We start from the raw sequence: 21,836 nt of genomic DNA, 5'->3' as shown, positions 1-21,836 counted from the left end.
TCTGCCTTCCTTAATCTTGCCTTCTCCTCAGTGACACTTCAATATGTTCATGGTTCTGACAGGTTCTTTGGACTTTGCTCCTTCTTGATGGAGATGGAGGCTGGGCTGGGGCGAGGGAGGGAGGGAGTGAGCATCACCCTCTTGTTTCACCAGATGAGATATTGCTCACAGTAAATCTATGAGTTGCACTCTCCTCTCCTTTTTTATATAAGGGATGAAATAGTTAATAATGTTGACATTTAATTGATCACTGAGCATCTCAGTTAATGAAGTGAATGGGGCAGTACATACCTCTCAGAGCTATTTTTCCAGATCTCACAGAAGATGTCTGCGCTGCATCTCTCAGCCCAGGTAGACAGACTTGAGCTAGCAGCGTTCAAGCTAGGATGCTAAAAATAGCAATGTGGATGTTCCAACTTGTGCAGAAGTCTTGCCTCTCAAAACCATCTGATCTCTTGCCTTCAGAACCCACGTAATGACTTTGCTGCTAGGGAACCTGCACCTAGCCTAAGCCAGAGCATCCATACCATCATTATTAGGACTCAAGCTCAATCCCAGCCAACACTTGTCCAAACCCCACTAGCACAAATCTATGTACGTGGGCTGGGAGGCTCACTCCCAGCTGCAGTGTGGCTCACTCCCAGCTGCAGTGTAGACATAGCTACAAAGACCTCTCTGCATCAGCAACACTTGATTCTTATGTGTGAAGTTTTCTTTGAAACCATAACAGGTACAGATTTTGCGCTGCCATGTGATTTTCATTTCCTTGATGTGTGCACTGATAGTTATAGTACTAGAGAATTGAAAGTGAATGAGTTAAAGATGATATTATTAGCAGTGTTAATGTACTGATGTGGATGTGTGTCATAATGATTAGTGGGGGAGACCTGTATTGTATTGGTTGCGTATGTTGTCTCAAATTATGATTAAGTCAAAGGTACTATCTGTGTTCCCTGATTCACTGACTTAGAAAAACCCTTAGAAAATGAATTTCATGAAGTAAAATCATTGGGATATTAAGTCTTTAAGGGAGAATGGGGACTCTTTTAAGGACACAGACATAGCAGGAGAGAAGTTCCTGTAGCTGCTGGACATCGGACACACAATGGGTCAGTTCTGATTCCATCCAGTTATGGATACACATGAACATTAAGTATATCCTTACAATATGTCTTTTCTAAAATAAATACCTCACACTGTTTTGCATTTTAAAAGAGAAAATGGCTGATGTCCTTCTCCCTGGCACAGGAAGGTGCATATTACCTATCCCTGCATCAGCTAGGCCCTCTGCAATATGATGGAAATTCTCCCTGTGGGAACAACAGCAATTATTTCCATTGCTCCCTCTCGAGTTCTGTTAACAGCTCCAAGGATGTCCAGCATCAAAGGCTGCCAAGGTGGTTTGCTGATCCAGTACTTTCCCTGGTCATTCAAGCCATGCTACAGCTATGGTCAGCACTGACTCTCTGCTATGGATGGGAGGTGCCGCTACAACTTTTACCTGATGGACTTTGCTGATAGGGAACCTGCACCCTGTTTATTGCTGGTAGGAAGTGGCATAAACTAGGTGAATTAAGACATTGATGTTAGCCTCTCCCCTCTGAAATTTAGAATTCATTTTGCAATTAGTATCACCTTTTAAAGGTATTTTGAAAAGTGAAGGGGGATATTCCAGCAATCAGTGAGGCAAATTTTGCCTTTAGCACTGTTGCACAGGTGTAATTTAGAACAGAAGTTGGCTTAGTGACACACAGAAAACTGTAGTGGTAATGAGAGGGGACTAGAAGGTGGGGATTATTTATGCAGTATCCATCCCTTAACCTTAGTACACATTTCAGCGCCCTTGCTAAAGTTGATTGTCAAAAAATGTCACCAAGCTCCAATACTGAATAGTTGTGGAATTCAGCTCCTATAAATTTCCCTTTCAATTTATTGAGAATTTTTTAAATTGTTATTTTAATCGTTATGTTATATCTATGGCCCCAGACAAAATCTAACCCTATTTGTGTAAACAGTGTACCAATATTTTCAAATAAATGGCCCTTGCCCCGAAGATCTCTCTGTATTGTGTTTAGCTCCTGTCAGGACAAGACGCAAAAGGACCATTAATAATTACATTTACATAATTACTATGGTTTATTTTTAATAAACCCAACATTGTACACTCAATGGCAAAGTGTACTTCAACACATAAGATAATTAATATATTTTTCAGTGGTTTTTATAAGGGAAAAAGACTGTGTGCTGCACTGTTGGCATGTCTTCCCATTATATTAGTGAAAAAATATGTGAGTTGACAAACGCAGTTGCTGGCTGAAGTGTTCCTCATAAGGAAGTGCGTGACATTTCCAGTTTGGAAACCTATTATTTGAATGTGAATAGGCTTTGTTTGCTTTTGCTTCTTAATTTGTCAACATGAGCTGTGTAATTATGGTTTAGAAACAAAATCTGAAAAGTTGCTTTCTTGCTTCATGTTGTTTAACAAGAATAATAGTTGGTATTTATGCCAGCTGTTTGCCACATTATTTTATTTTAACTATGCCAAATCCAGGCAGAATGGAGCAGTTAGAGAATGGCTGTATCTTCCATGTCACATGTAGGACCTGATAGATAACCGGACAACTTACAACCACAGCTCTTGGATTGGTGAGCTCCATTATACAAGTACTGTAATCATTTTGTATCTAAAGTATTTTTATGTTGATTTGCATACTGTATTATTATTCATGATGTTGTTTTTAATAGCGTATCAAATCTAGTCAATTTGACATTCTAATTCAGTCTTGAAATTAGGAGCTATATAACACAGCATTTTTTTAAACTCAGACTAGATTCAGTATTCTTAGCCATTTTAAGAAGAATATTATACATTATATGTACACACTGAGAGGACAGTCAAAAAAGTCAGGTGCGTAAACTGTGAGTATGTGTGGTGGGATTTTCAAAGTGCCCGAGAGACTGACATCAATGAGAGTTAGGCATCTAAATACTTTTGAGGATCTGGGCCTTGGTGCCTAACTTCCTTAGGTATCTGAAAATTCAACCAAAAATTCTAAGGGCTGGCCATTTGCACATGAAGGTATCTGATTTGTGTGTGCAATTGCATGCCTGTGTTTGTGAAAATCAAGCATCTAGGGGAACATTTTTCAAAAGCAGTTAAGTGATTTAGGAGCCCAAGTCCTATAAATTTTCATTGGGATTCAGATGGCTAAGTCACTTTAGCTACTTTTGAAAATGTTATCCATAGTATGTTATCCAGACCCCAGTCCCTGGCTGGCTCAAACTGCTGGACTGGGCTCTGAACAGATGTTCAAGGACAGATGGGAACAATCCCAGGCCAAAGAGTAGATGTGGAGCTGCTCTGAAAAGTCTGCTCAAGTCAATTACCAGTGTAGACTCTGAATGTTCTTTTGAAGCATCTCTATGGTGAGGAGGACGGGAGAATCTATGTACTAGTAACTAGTGTATCCCCTAGCTCAGTTATGACCACTCCCAAAAAAGCTGTGGGCTGCATCCCATATGCATAATCTAACCCCCACTTTTGACTGCAAACGTGCAGCAGTTTTCCAACTTTTGGAATCTCCACTACATGGAAATAGGAGCTGGATTGACCTCATAAGAATAATTGCCTTTCCAGCATAAAATCCTGATGTGTATTTGTCTCTAAATGAACACACAATGAAAGAGAATGTGGCACTTAACAGTAGCCTCCAAAACTGTGTACAATTTACTAAAGATCCTTTTAGTTCTCTTTTCAGCATGGTTATTCATGCTGATCAAAGTCAAAAGAAAAGAAAAGGCATGATTCTTATATTCTACTGATTATCCAGTGTTTATTTCAATTCCTTAGCAGGTGCTTTGCCTGAAGAAAGCTGGCTGGCATAAACATAAGCAAAAGCTTGCAAATGTGACTGCTAGAGGCTTTTTAAAAAAAAAAAAAGAAGAAGAAAACAAATTCAAAGACCTAAATGTAAAGATGTAACATTTATTATTTTAAAACATCTTGTGATTTTGGGGGTCACATTTTTGAATGCTTGGGATACTAAAGCCATGGAACCTCTGGAGTAAATCTGGCCTCTTATGTTTTCATCAATGGCCTAACTGGAGTTTTGCCTCCAACTTCAAGGGGATCAGTGTCAGGCTCCATATGTAATAGAAAAAATAGAAATGTTTACCTAGCTCAGCTGATAAGGTTCAGAAATGAATTCCATAACCAAGCATGAGAAAATGTAATTAATGTATGTCAGGAATAAAAGAGAGATGGATGAAAACAAGCTTATTTAAATGTTAGTTTGGCCACAATGGGCCGGATTTACAAAGTTTCTTGGGAGCCTAAACACATAGATAGGTGCTTTTGTAAATTCCTTTAGGTATCTAAATAGGAAAGGGGGCTGACTTCCTTTGTTGCCTATCCTACTTAGGCATTTTCAAAAATCCCATTAAACACCTACTTGTATCTTTAGGGACCCAGCTATTCTTGTAAATCTGGCTCAGCAGCCTTAAAAATAAGCTTTCACCTGCTTGTAATTTTTCTTCATGGGCTTGTCTACATCCAGCAAGCCAGGATGTAAATCTATGGTGCAGCAGCTTGCCATGCACTAACTTGCCATGTGATCCCATGTGGACAGAGTACATCAAAGGACACTACCGAACTTTTAGTGTGTGGTAGCAGGGTTCACACTGCAAGTTAGTACATAGCAAGTTAATGTGCTGTAGGTTCACACCCTGGCTTGGTATGCGCTAACTCACCAAATAGACAAGCCCTTTGTTTCAAAGCCTGTCATTTGTTTAAACAAAGAGGGAAAAGGAACTATTAGAAGCTGCTTATAGCATGAAAATAAGCAGAGATAGGAGTGGAAGTGTTTGTTAATCAATAAGATGATGTGGATCAAGGTGTTCGCAAACCCCAAACTTTTGAATTTGTTGAAAAACTGATAATAAATTTCATGGACAACCAGAGGCTCCAAAAACCTGAAATAGTGAGTACTCAGCAGGGGTGGCTCCAGGCACTAGCATGCCAAGCGCGTTCTTGGGGCGGCAAGCTGCGGGGGACGCTCTGGCAGTCGCCGCGAGGGCAGCAGACAGGTTGCTTTTGGTGCCATGCCTGTGGAGGGACCTCCCACAGGCTACCGCTGAAATCGCTGGACCAAGGATTTCCCGCAGGCAAGCTGACAAAGGCAGCCTGCCTGCCGTGCTTGGGGCAGCAAAATGTCTAGAGCCACCCCTGGTGTTCAGTATCTCTTTTGCTCTCATTTTTATTATGCTGAACTCCATGACATCTGAAGATCTCCCAAGATCATATTATATGAATCCAATCCAACTTCTGCTGAAGTCAATGGAGAGGTTCCTCAGTGGATGCTAAGTGTGCAGCTGGATAATAGGAACATCTTTATTTAGCTGCATTAGATGCTTGATTACACTTCTGAAAAAAAATTTTGTACGATATTGTGCCTAAGTGCAACCTTAAAATACAACTTTGAAAAATTGCCCCAGTATATTTATCATTCTTCAGAAAAGTCTAATAGTAACAAGTCAGAATTGAAATATGTGCTTTCAATGTCACTAGGTATTCCCAAAGGACCTAGTTCTGTTAAATATATTGTCTCTGTGATGTCATTTCCTTGATTCAGCCCCACCAGAAGAAAGTAGTTGTAAAACATGCTTCTGGTCGGTCGGCACTGGTGACCCTGCAATGTTATTTCTTGAAGTGCTGCTTCAAAAAAAAAAAAAAATGATGTCCACTGCTACTCACAGCATATCTGTATTTTTGGAACACTTTTTGGTGTGTCTCTGGGTGCAGCAGGGGGTAGGAGAGAAAATGTGGATTTTTTTCTGCATCCCTTTAATCCTGATTCATTTAATTTAAGCACTCCTATATTTCAAGCTAGCTTCTTATCTGTGTTTTATGCCTTTAACTAAATTACATTTCAAATAAAAGTGAAGAATGAACATAACTATTATAAATGAGCAATTGGGATATGCAAATAATGTTTGGGATGAAATAACAGATTATTATAGCACACTATATTTAATAGTGGCATAATTTATAACAGTGGATAACATACATGAAAAGGCTAAAGAATGGATTTACTTTTCTTCAAATGTTACCATTTGAATTTTTTCTTCTTTTGGTAAAATATTGTTACAATAGTGTTTATGAAGTTATATATATACACCTCTACCCTGATATAACGCTGTCCTTGGGTGCCAAAAAATCTTACCTTGCTATAGGTGAAACCGCGTTATATCCACCAGAGCGCACAGCCCTGCCCCCCTGGAGCGTTTCTTTACCACATTATTATCCGAATTCATGTTATATCAGGTCATGGTATATCAGGGTAGAGATGTATGTATATATAAACGTTTGGGATTTAATGAGCATGGCTCCTTTAAATCTTTTTCCTAAGTGGGGGAAGTGCTGATTGTTCCAGAAGGAAGGTGTATGTATCTGGAGCTCCTCACAGAGTGAAGCAGGACTGTGCCAGCGAGGAATCACCCGAGAAGGACAGGCCAGATCTGGATCCAGTATCATGGCTGTCCAGAGCTATATGGGGCCATGCGTACTGGGGCTTGTGACTTTGCATTGGGAATAAGGAGGGAGGCTGTTAGCTAGTTAAGTGGGGAGGTTGTCGCTCTCTGTGGCTTTGCAGAGAGTGGCAGAAGAGGGCACCGGAGAGGTTTATTGGGGAAAGTTCACTGGTGCCGAAGATGATCAGGAACACCCAAGACTCACCATTGGACTGGATGTTTGGTCAGGACTCCTGAACTCTGTGTGTAGACACATTGCTCAGTGTCTGCCCCTCCAGACTGTGCTACCACTGGGCCTGTGGGGCCGTGAGTTGAATGCAACCCTGTTTTACCACTCCCCCTATATTTTCCCCTATTGCTTTTCTCCTTTCATCCCTCTGTTAATAAATATTTTCCTTGCCTATGTTCATTGTACTTTTCCTGTGTGCGTGTGTGTGTTCATTCTGCGGGGGTTGGAACAGGTGCCCCTGGGATGGAAAGGACTTTCCTGCTATATTCCTGCGTGCACTTTCTCTTGGCCGGAGCTGCCTTCAGAGAAGATTCCATCTTGGTCACAAGTGCATTTTATATATAGAAAAGCTCTGTGTAGCTTGAAAGCTTGTCTCTCTCACCAACAGAAGCTGGTCCAATAAAAGGTATTACCTCACACATCTTATCTCGCATTATTTATTGTTCATTTTATGTAATAATATTAATGGACACTGAAGTTATAAGAATATTGTATACTGGCAACCTTCCTCACCAGACTGGGGAATTATCAGCCACCCAAGTCCTTCTCTTCAGGATCAATTTATTGTTCAAACAAGCACACACTCAAAAAAGAAAAACAAACTTCCAGCTGGGGCTTTCTACACAATCACAACTTGAAGGGCATACTGCCTGGTATTTCCCCACCTCCAGGTACTGCTCCAGGAGACTGCTTCATCCTAATGCTTCACTCTACAGTTCCTCCCCCAGCCTCTTTACTTCAGCCCCTTATAGCTACCTCTTCTCAGCTGCATCTGATTAGTGAACAGAGCTGACTAGCCTCAGGTCTGTGGCCCTAAAAGGGGCGGCCACACTGATACAAATATGATCAAGGGAGAGTGTTTAGTGGAGTCATTTTGTAGGAACTGGATTATTTTGTTGACATAGATCTGGGAAATATATGTTCAGAACATGTGTATAATGCATTATTCCAGTAGCACAAGTTGATTTGAAGGTCAGCAATAAAAGGAAAAGGATGTTCTGTTGCAATGAATTGATTAGTATAAATACAAGATAGTATTAAATTATAAATGTTTAGGATGAAGTTTTTTGAGAGCACTCAGCATTCACTTAACTACTTGAAGTTAATGGGAAATTTACCATTTACTCCAATGAGAGTCAATTAGGCCAATGGTGAGCACTTTTGAAGACTCGGTCGCGTGTTGTTTCATCAGTCAGTTCTGCTGGAATGGAATCCCATTTCATATTTTTGAAACTGAAAGGGTGAATGTGTTTGCATCTTGATAAAACTAAAGACACATTTAACTCATTTAGAAACACAGTGTATCAACATGTAAACAAAAGCAGGAAATATACAACCATGCTAGGTTACATAATATGAAAGATTTTTATGAGATAGCCCATTTATAACCATTAAACTCCTCATCCAGACTGCTGACACAATGTGATTTTTACATACTTCTACCTCTTCCAGTTTAATGAAGAGGAATGGCAAGACGGCTATATCCCTAAAGTAATTCTTTAGCAAGAGTAAGGATAAAATAACCAACAATCCTAATGAGGAAAAATGAGAGGGCATTAGCATTAAATTCATCTTGTTATCAGCTCTTACAATGGAAATAAATGATATATATGAGAGAGTAAGACAGACATGGATTTCATTTTTTTAATTGTTATCCTGAATAGGAATAAAAGGAGAGTTTGATTCAGACTTTGATTCTGTCAGAAGTCCTATTACCAATTGGCAGAGATACAGACAACTCAGAGCATTATCATACATATGGGCTCAGCCAACAATGCATTTTCTTTAATTCTGCCATGACTTGGTTGCTTAAAATAATTTCAGATACTTTACCTAAAATTAAAGTTCATTATTGGCAATTCTAGTTTTTCACAAAGGCCTTTCCTTAGATCAGTGGTCCCCGCCATGGCGCCCACGGGGGCATCTTAATGCGCCCACGTCCTGGCCCCCAGGAGAGCACCCGCCGGCATTTCGGCGGGGACGCCTCTCGATGACGCTGCTTGCCGTCGACAAATGATGTCATTGAGAGGCGTTGCTTCCAAATTTTGACGGCAACGCCACTCACTGATGTCGCTTGTCAACGATGCCGCTGAAATTCGGCGGTATTTCGGCAGGTGCTCCACCACCGCAGTGGTCTTTCGGCTGGCGGCCGCCAGCCAAGAAGGTTGGGGACCACGGCCTTAGATAGCATAGTAGAAATTAGTGGGAAACATCCCACATGTCAGGGACCGCTCCTGAACTACAATGAATGCACAGCTAAAATCTGTATGGTAACTGCAAATATGCAGGGCCACCGCCCAGCATGGTCTACTGAAATGTGTTTTACTAAAAGATAGCCTTCCAAACTGCTGTTTTGTCAAAAGATGTAGGCATAAATGGAAAGAAAATAACAATCACCAAGCATAAACTGATCACAACAAATTTATTAAAACACGACTGCAGTAAAATGTTACATTCACTGAACCAAATCTCATCTTATTGGCACACATACATATGTCAGATAATTATCTCACTGACTGGAATGGTTTCATTGCATGAGACAAGTATATTCCAGACTGCTCATTGTCAAAAGACAAGTGCATAGCAAAGTTGCTTCTCCTATGTATACATGCACACATATGGAATGTATTTGGGTAAAATTAAGCCTTTTAAAAACTTTTATGATTTTTACCATTTTAGGGCCTGATTCATCACTGTGTTACTCCAGTTATATAACACTTCAATGTTGCAATGAGTTGCTCATGGATTCCTTTCATGGGCGGTCCCACTGAAATCATGTGGGTGCAGGTCGACATAGATCAATGTAAAATCAAAATTCAGTCTAAAACTGAAACAACAAAATAGTGGTCCAGGCTCTTAGTCACTATTTATTTACTTTATTTCATCTGTAATCCTGTGCCTCACTGGCCCTCGGGTATTTTGCACGATGACTAATACTTGACATTGCAGAATTCAAAAGTTATTTTCTGCTCCCGTCTCTCTTCCTCTTCTTAGAGAAATCAGCTAAAGCTCCAGCATCTTCCCTTTCCCAAGGTTGGCATTAAATGAACATGGATACATACCAATGAACAGATGCATTTCACGCCTTTTCTTCCACCATGGTGCATATCATAGCAGCAGCGAAGTAGCTACCTGCCTGCATGACAAGTTCTCAGAAACTGAAAGCATCATTGTCTCAGCTCCTATGCCCTGTGGTGACTCTCTCTTGATGTTCTCTACAATCTTTGGACGCCTTTCTGCTGTTTGTTTGATCAGCAGCCACCAGCAAAATTGCCCAGTGGGTAAGCAATGCCTTCTGTCAGTTAAGTTTCTTCAAACTGTCTGTCCACAGCATTTTATTCCTCTAGGACCTATTATGTGTCATCAGTTGTCAGTGGCTGAAATGGATATGGGTCCACTGGAAATAATGACTTTCAGAATCACATCCTGTCACTATGTCTTCCAGGAAATCACTCCAGATTTCATGGCCGGTGCAAAATTAATCTGCCATTCTTTAAGGGTAGGTTTTGGTGCTATAAACGCACTAGGTCAAATGAAAGTCAATGCATTCCATTCTTGCCAATGGGGTCATGTCCACTTAAACCCAGCTGATTTTTGGCCTATTATACACAACTCCTACCCTCAAATATTTCCCATAGATTCATTAATTGTGCTATCAGTACCTTTAAAAAAAGTCAAGGTGGGTGGGGGGAACCCCTGAGATTTGCATTTCAAGAAAGCATAATTTTCATACTCTTTACTCAAGAAATACTACTGTAAGCTTAATATCCTGGAGAGGTTGCCATTTAGTAAGAGCAGTGTCAAAATTTCACCATTTGGCTGCTTTAAGTGCCTGACATTTGTTTTATTTTGTAGTGTAACATTGTACAAAGTACGCCATATCTTAAGGAAGTAAAAAAAATATGCCTTGCTCCTCATGTTAAGTAACTTTTACATGTATAGCAGAGTCTGTATTTTAAATAGTTGTAACAATCAGTTAATTAGCCATTATATAATCATGAAATCTTGTTAAGGAAAGCATCATTGAATTCTATTGGCAAGTATTTTATCTTTAGGTAACTGACACAAATTAGCATTCTTATGGTTAATCAAATTGCAATTTCTAAAATATCTGCACTCTAATGTGCAATTCTCATAATCTCACCATGATTTGCTAACAGCTGTGAGGAGCAGATTATACAATTCAATAGACTAATGTTCCCATTTAGTTCTTTAAGATATATATATATATATAGGCATGCTTAGCCCTTCTGAAAAATAAGCCTAAATATATAGAGAGGCTTATTTTTCAGAAGGGCTAAGCATGCACAAATTCCATTGAAGTAAATAGGATTAGCAGGTATTTCAGCACTTTTAGAAATCAGGTGTATACATATCTCTGCATGTATATCTGCAAAATATGTTTGAGAAACATACATATATATATATGTTTTATATATATATATAAAGGATCAGGTAATGACTTTAAAACACAGCTCAGCTTAAGATATATGCAGAATTATGCCACCAAAGGGGCAGCACAGTGAGGCATCCCTGGTGTCCAGAGTTCACCTACTACTATAGTTCTCTATGGAAGAAGATCACGGTTCCCTTCTGTACATTAATTTGGCCTCATAAACTAATACGTTGGGAAGAGGAGATGGCCCTGCCAACTTCCTACTCCTTTTGGAGTGCCGCAGACCTCCAAAGGAGTAGGTATGGAGCAGTCTATCCCTTGGAGTGCAGGCTATGATAGACCATCCTCTGTGGTGGCCAAGTTTCTTGAGCCATGTCTCTACTCTAAAGCACACTTACATCAAGGCTAGTTAGAATCTATCTGGCTCATACATAGTACGTTTTCACTGAAGGTCAAAAATCATGTTGATTGGCTACCACTTGACCACAACAAATAAAACCACAGTCTTTCCCCCAAAGAGAAAAACAAACAAAACCAATCTTTACCCCAAAGAACTTTCAATCTAAATTCTCACCACAACACAACCAATAAAAGTCACTAATAGAGTTGGGTAGAAGATGAGAATTCTGTGTTGTGAAGGATTTCAAGATTTAAAAATCTGACTTTGTTTCCAGTTGGAAAGAAAACCGAAAAGTCCAAAATTCTCCATAAAGAAACATTTCAGGAAAAAAAATGCTCTGGACATGTCAAATGTTTTTTGTTTGAAAAGGTTGAGAAAAGGGCAACTAAAATGATTAGGGGTTTGGAAAGGGTCCCATATGAGGAAAGATTAAAGAGGCTAGGATTCTTCAGCTTGGAAAAGAGGAGACTAAGGGGGGATATGATAGAGGTATATAAAATGATGAGTGATGTGGAGAAAGTGGATAAGGAAAAGTTATTTACTTATTCCCATAATACAAGAACTGGGGGTCACCAAATGAAATTAATAGGCAGCAGGTTTAAAACAAATACAAGGAAGTTCTTAACGCAGCGCACAGTCAACTTGTAGAACTCCTTGCCTAAGGAGGTTGTGAAGGCTAGGACTATAACAGCATTTAAAAGGGAACTGGATAAATTCATGGTGACTAAGTCCATAAATGGCTGTTAGCCAGGATGGTAAGGAATGGTGTTCCTAGCCTCTCTTTGTCAGAGGGTGGAGATGGATGGCAGGAGAGAAATCATTTGATCATTGTCTGTTAGATCCACTCCCTCTGGGGCACCCTGCATTGGCCACAGTCGGTAGACAGGATACTGGGCTAGATGGACTTTTGGTCTGACTCAGTACGGCCGTTCTTATGTTTTAATTGACTTTACGCATGTAATTAAATTTAACATCCTTGTATGTGGGAAAATACCAAAGAAGCTCACTGTAGTAGCATTTAACTTCAAAAAGGGGAACTACACAAAAATGAAGGGGTCAATAAAATGGAAGTTAAAAGGAACAGTCATAAGAGTGAAATGCCTGCAAACTGAATTAAAACTTTAAAAACACTGTAATGGAGGCTCAAGCTAAATATGTATCCCGAAGTTAAAAACAACAACAACAACAACATTCAGAGGACTAAATATAAAGAAAGAAAGAAAAAAGCCACAATGGCTAAATATCAGAATGAAAGAGGCAGTTAGAGGAAAAAAAAGATAAAATTGGAAGTCAAATCCTACCGAGGAAAACAGAGAGGAACAAACTCTGGCAAATCAAGCATGCAAGTTTAATTAGACAGGACAAACAAGAATTTGAAGAGCAACTAGCAAAAGACACAAAAATTAGCAGTATTTTTTTTTTAAGTTCAGTACATCAGAAGCAGGAACCCTGCCAGATCTATACTTCAAACTTATATCAGTATCACTATGTCAGTCAGGGGTGTGAAAAATCCAGGAGGACTGGTCTGATTTTTTCTTATATACAGTTTGTTAATCACTATCATTAAAAAAAATCCAGACATGTTGAGTGTGTCTGCTAGACAGAAACCTATCCATTTTAATAATTCCCACTTATAATATGATCTCAGATAATGTGAAGAGTGGTAATATTCTCTAAAGATCTCAAAGTCCTTATCGTGAAGCAGCATTTTATATCTGAATTAGTGATTGAATCTATCAATGATTGTAATACCAGAGCATCCATTCCATCACTTAAATAATCTAATCTTTTCTTTGTGCTGCTGTATCCATGCTTGATTTGAATTCTACATGCATTTTGGTCTTTTTCTCCCTGGCATAACAGTGGCGTATTCCAGGGCTGTTTTTTTTTTCTCTACCTCCCTGGAAGACATCCTACTCTCATCAACTACAAGAACAGAAACTTAGAAGAAAGTGAGAGTTGGGGGCTGGATACAGAAAGGAGGAGGGATGTGGCAAGCAAGGGAAAGGGAATGAGAATGTGGGTACGGAGGAAGTCATGAAGAGAGACATTGAGTGGGTGAGATCTTGGAGAAATGGAAAAAGGAAAATCACAGGGAAAGAGAGAAAATGGTATAAGAAGGGAATACAAAATGTGGGAGTAAATTGCATGGAGAGGGAAGGAGAGAAAATAGAAGGAAATAAAATAATAGAGAAACAGAAGAAACACGCAATTTTAATGGTAGAAAATTTATATTGTCATGTGCATTTATTTTCTAATTTCCCAGGCAGAAAAGAGAAAATTCAGTAGTTGAGCTGTTTGGAAAAGGTAATTTCCTTCCTGTAGCTAATTCCTTTTTTTTTTTTTTTTTTTTGATACTTCTAAGTCTCTCAAGTCCCCATTCACCTCTGAGCACAGTTCTCTTTGTCAGATTGTATTTCCAGTGATGCACAACAGATTGAAGGCATAGTAGGTGAGGCTCCTTGACACTTTGTAGAAAAGGGAGAGACCATTCTGCATCATGAGAAATGCAGTCCAGCTGGGGAACCCAGCCCATAGAAGAGAAAGGAGGCATGACAGACCTAAGAATACAACTCCCATGAGGCACCGTGGTGACTCAGTCAGATGCAGAAATGAAACATTTTGATTTGGGTGATAAACTGAAATGTTTCAAGTTTCCCAGTGTCAAATTTCTTCAAAATCGATTTTTTCCTATGGAAAATTTCTGTTGAAATGAAATCTTATTTTCAAATGAAAAATGCTTCATCTGAAATTATTCAACCAGCCCTAATGACATGAAAGCTAACTGCAGCAGAGAGCGTGAAGGGTACAAGGCGAGAAGATTGTTCAAACCAATCAGAGCCAGGGGCAGCTTTAGGTATTTTGCCACCCCAAGCATGGCAGGCAGGCTGCCTTCTACTGCTTGCCTGCGGGAGGTCCCCGGTCCCGTAGTGTCATAAACAGATGGTTAAGAGTTAATGTCTCTTTTACCTGTAAAGGGTTAAAAAGTTCACTTAGCCTAGCTAACATCTGACCAGAGGAACCAATGGGGGAGCAAGATGTTTCAAAAAGAAGGAGGGAAGTTTTCCCTTTGTTTAGAGTTTCAGTTTCAGCCGGAGTGAAAAAGATCAAGGAACCAGCCTCTTATCAGAGTAGTAAGTTTTAGAAAGGAATAAATAGGTTTATGTTTATTTCTTTGTGACCTGTCTTATGCAAATAGAGGTAGAATCAAATTGGGTATTTTTTTGTGTAACTAAATTTGTGCCCAGGGGAACATCCTCTGTGTTTTGAATCTGTTGTCTGTGAGAGTAGCTAGTATGCTAATCTCTCCCAGAGGGTTTTCTTTTACCTTTCTTTTCTTTAATTAAAAGCCTTTTTCTTAATACCTGAATGTTTTTTCCTTGTTTTTAGATCCAAGGGGACTGGATCTGGACTCACCAGGGAATTGGTGAAGGAGTCTCTCAAGGCTACCCAAGGAGGGGAAGGTTTTGAGGGAACAGGGAGTGATCCAGACACTGAAATTCTGGATGGTGGCAGTGGTACCAGATCTAAGCTAGTAATTAAACTTAGAAGTGTTCATGCAGGTCCCCACATCTGTACCCTAAAGTTCAGAGTAGGGAAGGAACCTTGACACATGGATTTGGCGGCATGCCTGCGGGAGGTCCTCTGAAGCCACAGGACAGTGGACTCTCTGCAGGCATGCCGCTGGAGGCAACCTGCCTGCCGCCCTCATGGCGACTGGCAGAGTGCCCCCCGCGGCTTGCCGCCCCAGGCACACACTTGGAGCGCTGGTGCCTGGAGCCGCACCCGATCAGAGCCCTGAAATGACTGATGACGGAAGAAAAATTAGATATATGTGAGCTTTGGAAAATTTGCCTAGATAGCAAATTTTATTTATCATGAAAAATATTTTCAGCATTTTCAAGGCCTACCTGCTCCTTAGTCCCAAGTGGTTATGTGCTTGCCATAGACCTTACTGGTGCCCTGCCACATCAAAGTTTGGAGGAGCTATTTTCATGGTGTTATGGTGACATCATGAACCATGCTCTTTTCATCACCTGCCAGGCTGACTCATTGTAAATCTACCACCCACAGTTACATTCAATAATTCATTGCTTCTTTCCTCAGCTTTCACAGAGCTTTCTCCTTATCAGATCCCTATCCTCCTGACTTTGTTGTGCTTTTAAGCAATGTTTTCATAATGCACCTCGCAGAGCAGACATCTTGCTTTATCACTGAAAGTCCCATTTAGAAGAAAATGCAAACCAAACAAAATTTAGTCCATAAATTCCCAAACATAATCCTAGCCCACAAAATGGATTTTGAAACTATATTCTATCACAATTCAAATGCCTAATTGTAGATATCATTTTAAGTGTCTAGAGTCTAATGTTTTAAATATAAAAATAAGAAGATAAATAAGAAGATAACTACCAAATATATTAAATGGAGACTAGTCATAAAGCTTGAGACTCGTGATTTTATACTGTAAAACAGCAAATATGTAGCTTGAAGAGACTGGAGTAAAATAAGCATTAAGGATTCTCAATATAGAATACACAATATTATTGGCCAACGGCACATCATAATTATCATAATGAGATTTTTGAAGCAGAAAAAGCTATATTGTCTATATTTTTTAAACTGTATTAAATTTTAATATTAGGCAAAGCCAAAAAACAAGCCTAAAAATAACAACACTGATTATGAAAATCTGAGCCTGTTTTTTGAACCTGATATGTCTTTTTATTATTTAAAACTTTATTTATAGTACAAGCTAACTATTATTATTTTTATTGTTCATTTTTAAAACCTGATGTTTAAAATATCAACCGTTCAAATACAAAAGTAAAAACATGCATTCTGTTTTATGGCTACACTAAATTTGAAACACAATTACTGCAGCTGCACCTGCAAAATGTATGTTTTCACAAAGGTATATGTATAACTTTCCATCAACATGTGCAAATACCTTATTTTTATGTGCAGTCACGACAACTCCAAAAATAAACAGTTTTGTTTGCAAAATCTGTTTGTCAAATAGCTACTGTTACCAAAAAAGGAAAAAAATTCCAGTAATGTTATACCCTTTACTATACATTTCTGTATCCAGTCTGAGGGCCAATTCTGAGCATTTCACCTGTCTTTGTAAAATACTCCAAAACCTCTTTCTTCCTGATGACTCTGAATTAATCTTTAAATCTGCCTCTATCATCCATTCCTTTCTCCAAAAAGATGCTCCATTAGATTGATTCATAAACTGTTCCCAACCCCCCAAATCATCCTCCACCTCTTTAGTGACCTTTATAAAATGGCTGGGCTTTGCTACTCCTACAGTGACAGCTGACAACTGGTGCAAAATGCACCCTCCTCCTCCCCCAGGGAACACCTCTCATCATACAAAGTTAAAATGCTCAATTTTATTTATTTAGCATTTGCATATTCGCTGAGGCAACAATAGTGTTCTTAGTGGCCAAGTGGAGCTCTTGGAGCCTGCCACTGGATTTGGTTAGTGGGCACTGATGATGTGGCAGGTTCGAAGCTGGGCGGGAGTGCAGTGGGGTCTGTGACAAGGAACTGATTGGTGGTTGATGTTAAGTACCGGTCTTCCAGCCACAGGGACTCTACTGTCATGTCCTGGCATGGGATCCTTGACCACAATTGGTGTCATGGTGAAAGACATGTAGCTGGTGAGCTAAAAAGATTGTTGAAAAAGAACAAGCTTGGGTTGTCACATACCTTCTCAAGCAGCTTGCCAGCTGCAATCTCCCTCCTGATGTAAGGGGGAGCGATGTGTCGTTGAACTAGAAACCATGGAAGATGAGTCGGCTGGAGAGTTCCTGTGATGATGCACATTGCTGAGTTGAGTTACACATCAACAAGTACTGATTTTTTCAAACAGTGAGCAGGAGATGGACAATCCTGTTTGAATTGACTTATCAAAATAAAACTGACCATCAAAGCAGAAACTCAAAAAGTTAAAGTCAGGAGGATGCACTGGCAATAATCAAAAAGCCAGCCTGATGTCATATTTTGCCAAAAGCACTCCCAGGCCATAGGCTCTTATCATGCACCTGTGCCATGGTTCCTAATCATGCACACAGCCTTATCAAAGGCAGAATTGTGAACTATACATACTTCAGGGTCATTCACATTATTAACTGAACTACTCCATGGATATTACAGGTAGTAGACCAAGAAATACTTATCAGGTGCTTTCTTAGAAACCAAGCTTAGGGGAGAAACCTAGAAGTTCTTCTTAGGTAAATGACTGAATGGCCCTGCAACTCTATTAGCATTTATTTCCTGTGCAATCCTTTTTTTCCTTATACAATGTGCACAAACCCTTCTATTGACTTCAATTTTTTTGACATTACATGATCTCTTACCCCCATATAGAGAATCCTATGCCCCGAAGTAAACCATTCCCATAAATATGCTCCACCTGTCTTGCTGGGTAATCCCAAACCCACTATGATCTTAACTGGAGACAAAGTTTTTCCCATTACTCCTGCTGCCAGCTCCTCTGCCCCTCTTTCCTGTGCCCTGACCTCCATCCGATCCATGTACCTTGGGGCAAAGGGGGGCTAGATTTACCCCACAAATTTTCCATCTTGTAGGGGCCTTCCTTGAAAGCTATAGCAATTGTGGGCTGTGTGGACCCCGAAGCACATCTCCCAGGCATTATTAAATTTACAGATGCTCTGAAAACATCCATCCTCATTAAAAGCCCAGCAAATTTTATTCAGAGCACAGGGTCTCTGTTGGGCTTGATGAGTAATAAATAGGCTGCTGTCAGCGTGAACACCTGCCTCCTGTGGTGTCATACACTCTAATCAAAGCAAGTGATGCAGGATGTCCCACTGACTTCCAGCCTGTGTTGCAGCCCTCAGTCTACACTGCTGATCATAGTTAAACCAAGCTTTGCCCTCAAATATATTACACGCCTATGTAATTATATCTTTCCAATCTTATAACTTCCCAATTTTCCCAGGATCTAACCACTCTTGGAGATTTGGCTTTCATTGCTTTGCTTGTCCTGTCTCATCTTACTATTTGCCGTAGCGTCCCTGTGTAGCAGTGATAAAAGTCTATGTATTCACCTCTCAATATCTTATCTTTAGTATTACAGAGACAGTGAACACCGAATGAATACCGCACTCCTACATAACCACATTCCCCACTAACCTCCATGTAACTTTCAGTGTCCTGAAGCCTCCTGGATACTTCCCAAATGGCAAATTTATACCATGAACTAACATTCTCTGAGGGGGATCTGACTTTTTCTTTTCCCTCCATATTAATGATTCCTACCCCAACAAGTGGGGACAACACCATCTGTTACTGCTGGCAGGCTGCTTTCATATGGAGAAGCTGCTGATTCTGGAAGCCTGCAAATCCTTGCTACTGTAGATACTCTTGCTGCTAGTCTGATCCTGTTAAAGTGGGCTTCTATAGGGCTGCATGGGGTACAAATATCCTCCCACTCTTCTGGTCATCAAGAAGGGTAAAGCAGTGATCATGTCCTAACCTGCCCCAACTTTCCTTATCCTGCCCATCTCTGTAAACTTTCTCCCTTCTCCCCACCTGCTGTGAGGGAGCCCTGAAAGAGGTAACACTCCTTTTCTTCCAGCTAGCCAGCCAAAGACTCACTTGCCAAAGTTAAAGCATAAAGGTTGGAGTGGGCACATTGTCCTGATTTTCAGCAGTGCTGAGCAACCCCAACTCCCCCTGATTTAATCTGGAGACTGTGTGAGTGTAGGCAGTCAGCATCTCTGAAAACCAGGCCTCATATAGGTGCTTAATTATGGATCTAGATATAATTCCCAAATTGGAAACAATGAGTGCAATGTATCACTTCACATTGTCCCTCTTCTTTCCCCCACCTCCAACATTTACCAGAGCACAGAGACTGATCCCTCCAAGTGCATTCTGAGGTGTGAGCCATTTAGAAAGAGATAGGGCACGTACACTCCCCTGCATGTGTTCTAGGAAGGATTGTGTGCCAATGCCGGCCAGTGCCTAGTCGTCACTCACTGACCCTTACTGTACAAATAGTGTTTCTGGTTATTAAAATCTGAAAACAGGTACATGGTTATATTAATAATTGTTTTTAATATAGTTGAATATAGCTTATTAATAAACACCCAGCACTTACTTAATAGGTATCAAAATGTGCTCTTATCTAGAAATGTGTTCGTTTCCATTGCAAGACAGAAACTGGATGTCAGTTGTCCATTACTTCTCACTACAGCTATTGGTTTGTTATCAGTGTTTGAAATTAATGAATGGGAAATCCATGTATTCATTAATATTCCAGAAGTCAAACTCTCCTCATTATCTCTTTGATGAATCCAGCCTATTGTGCGTTATAGCATCAATCACAAAAAAGCTCGGCAAGGTAATGAATTATTGGGTGACTGCAGGAAACCATAAGGGATATTAAACCAAACTTAATCTTTTTAACGAATGATATCCTAAAATGAATGTAGAGATTAGAATTTCTCAGTCAATGGGAAGGGTGGAAATCTTTAGTTATAGGCTGAACCTGATACTTCTGTTGTCCTTTTTCTACATTAAAGGCCAATTTACTAAATGAAAAGAAAACAGTAAATTAATTTTCTTTTTCTTCATACAAGTACAGGTGGCTAGTGAGATAGTTTAAAAGCACTAATAGTAAGAAGTTTTACTGAAACAGTGTTTTAAAAACACAGTTTTCTCAATCTTGTAAATGAATGATAGACCTGTTGCAATTTCACAGGTAAACCTATTTATAGGGACAGAACAGGCAAAGGGAGAGTACAGGGCACTGATTCACAACATGCAATATGTAGGCTTCCCATGGCTACACCCTGCAGAAAATGGACCGCTTGTGGTGGCCCTCTGTACTCTCCTGTGACACTGACAGACCTAGTGCCACCTCATGCTGAAACCCCTAGGCCTCACTGAACACTGACAAATACACAGCTGGAAACCATTCTTGCTCACTTGTGTGTTAGCATTCTTAAAATATATGTTAAGTGTGTAAGAAAGTGTTTGGACTTGATTAAATGCTTGTGAGTTGCTGCATATATTAATCTCACTTATAACTGTATTCCACGTTATAAGGTAATATTTAAGTGTTTTCTTTGTAACTATATAAGTGTTTTCTATGAAACTGGAAATTCCCTCAGTCAGGAAAGAAGCATTGCCAAGTGTGAAATGCTAATTCACCACAGTATTATCTCCTGCCCAGCAAAAGAAGGCCTATAAACACCACATGAACCATTATGAAACATCAATGGACAAAAGACTTTGTTGATTTCTCTCTGTACATCCAGGAAGAGGGAATGTGCACAAACCTTCATCCCATCACAGTTTGAACTTTAGGGGGAAGAGAATAAAAATCCATGACCAGAAGGGACTGTATCACTATGCTGCTTTGAATTTGGAGAGAACAATATTTCTAAGCATAAGCAAGGGATCCCCAAGCTGCGTTAGCTCTAAAGGACATATAGAGCTTGCACATTACAGCAGCTTCTACTGCTTTTTGGAACTTAAGAGTGTAACTCATTTGCATGTGTATGTTTATGTGCTTTAACCTTGTAAATAGCTCTCCTGTTTCTTTTTCTTAATTATTAATCTTTAATTAGTTTATTACAGGACTGGCTATAAACATTATCTTTGGTGTGTGATCTGAGGTGCAATTGACCTTGAGAAAGTAACTGGTCCTTTGGGACAAAGCGTAACCTAAATATTATTGTGACTTTTTGGTGTAAGTTGCCTTGGTAGCAAGATAGACTGTAAGTGCCCAAAGGGACTGTCTGTGACTCCATGTTAAGGCTGTTACAGTGCTTCAGGAGATCACACTTGATATTTGATTGATGAAATCTAATTACAAAACGCATAGCCAATTTGGGGTTTGTGCCCTGGTTTGTAACAGTCTTCCCTGAGGTTGGCACTAATGTTGATATGCTTCTCCAGACAGCTTGACACTCCCACTAGTGCCAACAGTGTTTGCACCCCCAAACAGAAGCAAACTGCATCCCCATCCCATAAAGGGGTTCTGGTGTCTTCTGGAGCAGGGTGTCAAGCCAGAGAGCTTTCTCCATGGCTCTAGTAGGTGATGCTCCCTCTTCTCCTGGAAATTGCTAAGGAGTACATAACTGCATCAATAACACTTGACACAGTTTCAAAGAGCCAGAAACAATTTCTTTACAATTACAGCTTTAGATCCTGATGCTGTCACATGACTCTGGAAGTCTGGACCTTTGACCTGTGCTTATTGTGACCTAGCCATAATCCAGCTCAGGTCTCAGCAAAAG

Source organism: Gopherus evgoodei, chromosome 3, assembly GCF_007399415.2.
Source record: "Gopherus evgoodei ecotype Sinaloan lineage chromosome 3, rGopEvg1_v1.p, whole genome shotgun sequence".
In the NCBI taxonomy this organism is placed as follows: domain Eukaryota; kingdom Metazoa; phylum Chordata; order Testudines; family Testudinidae; genus Gopherus; species Gopherus evgoodei.
Note: the sequence above shows the minus strand (reverse complement) of the source record.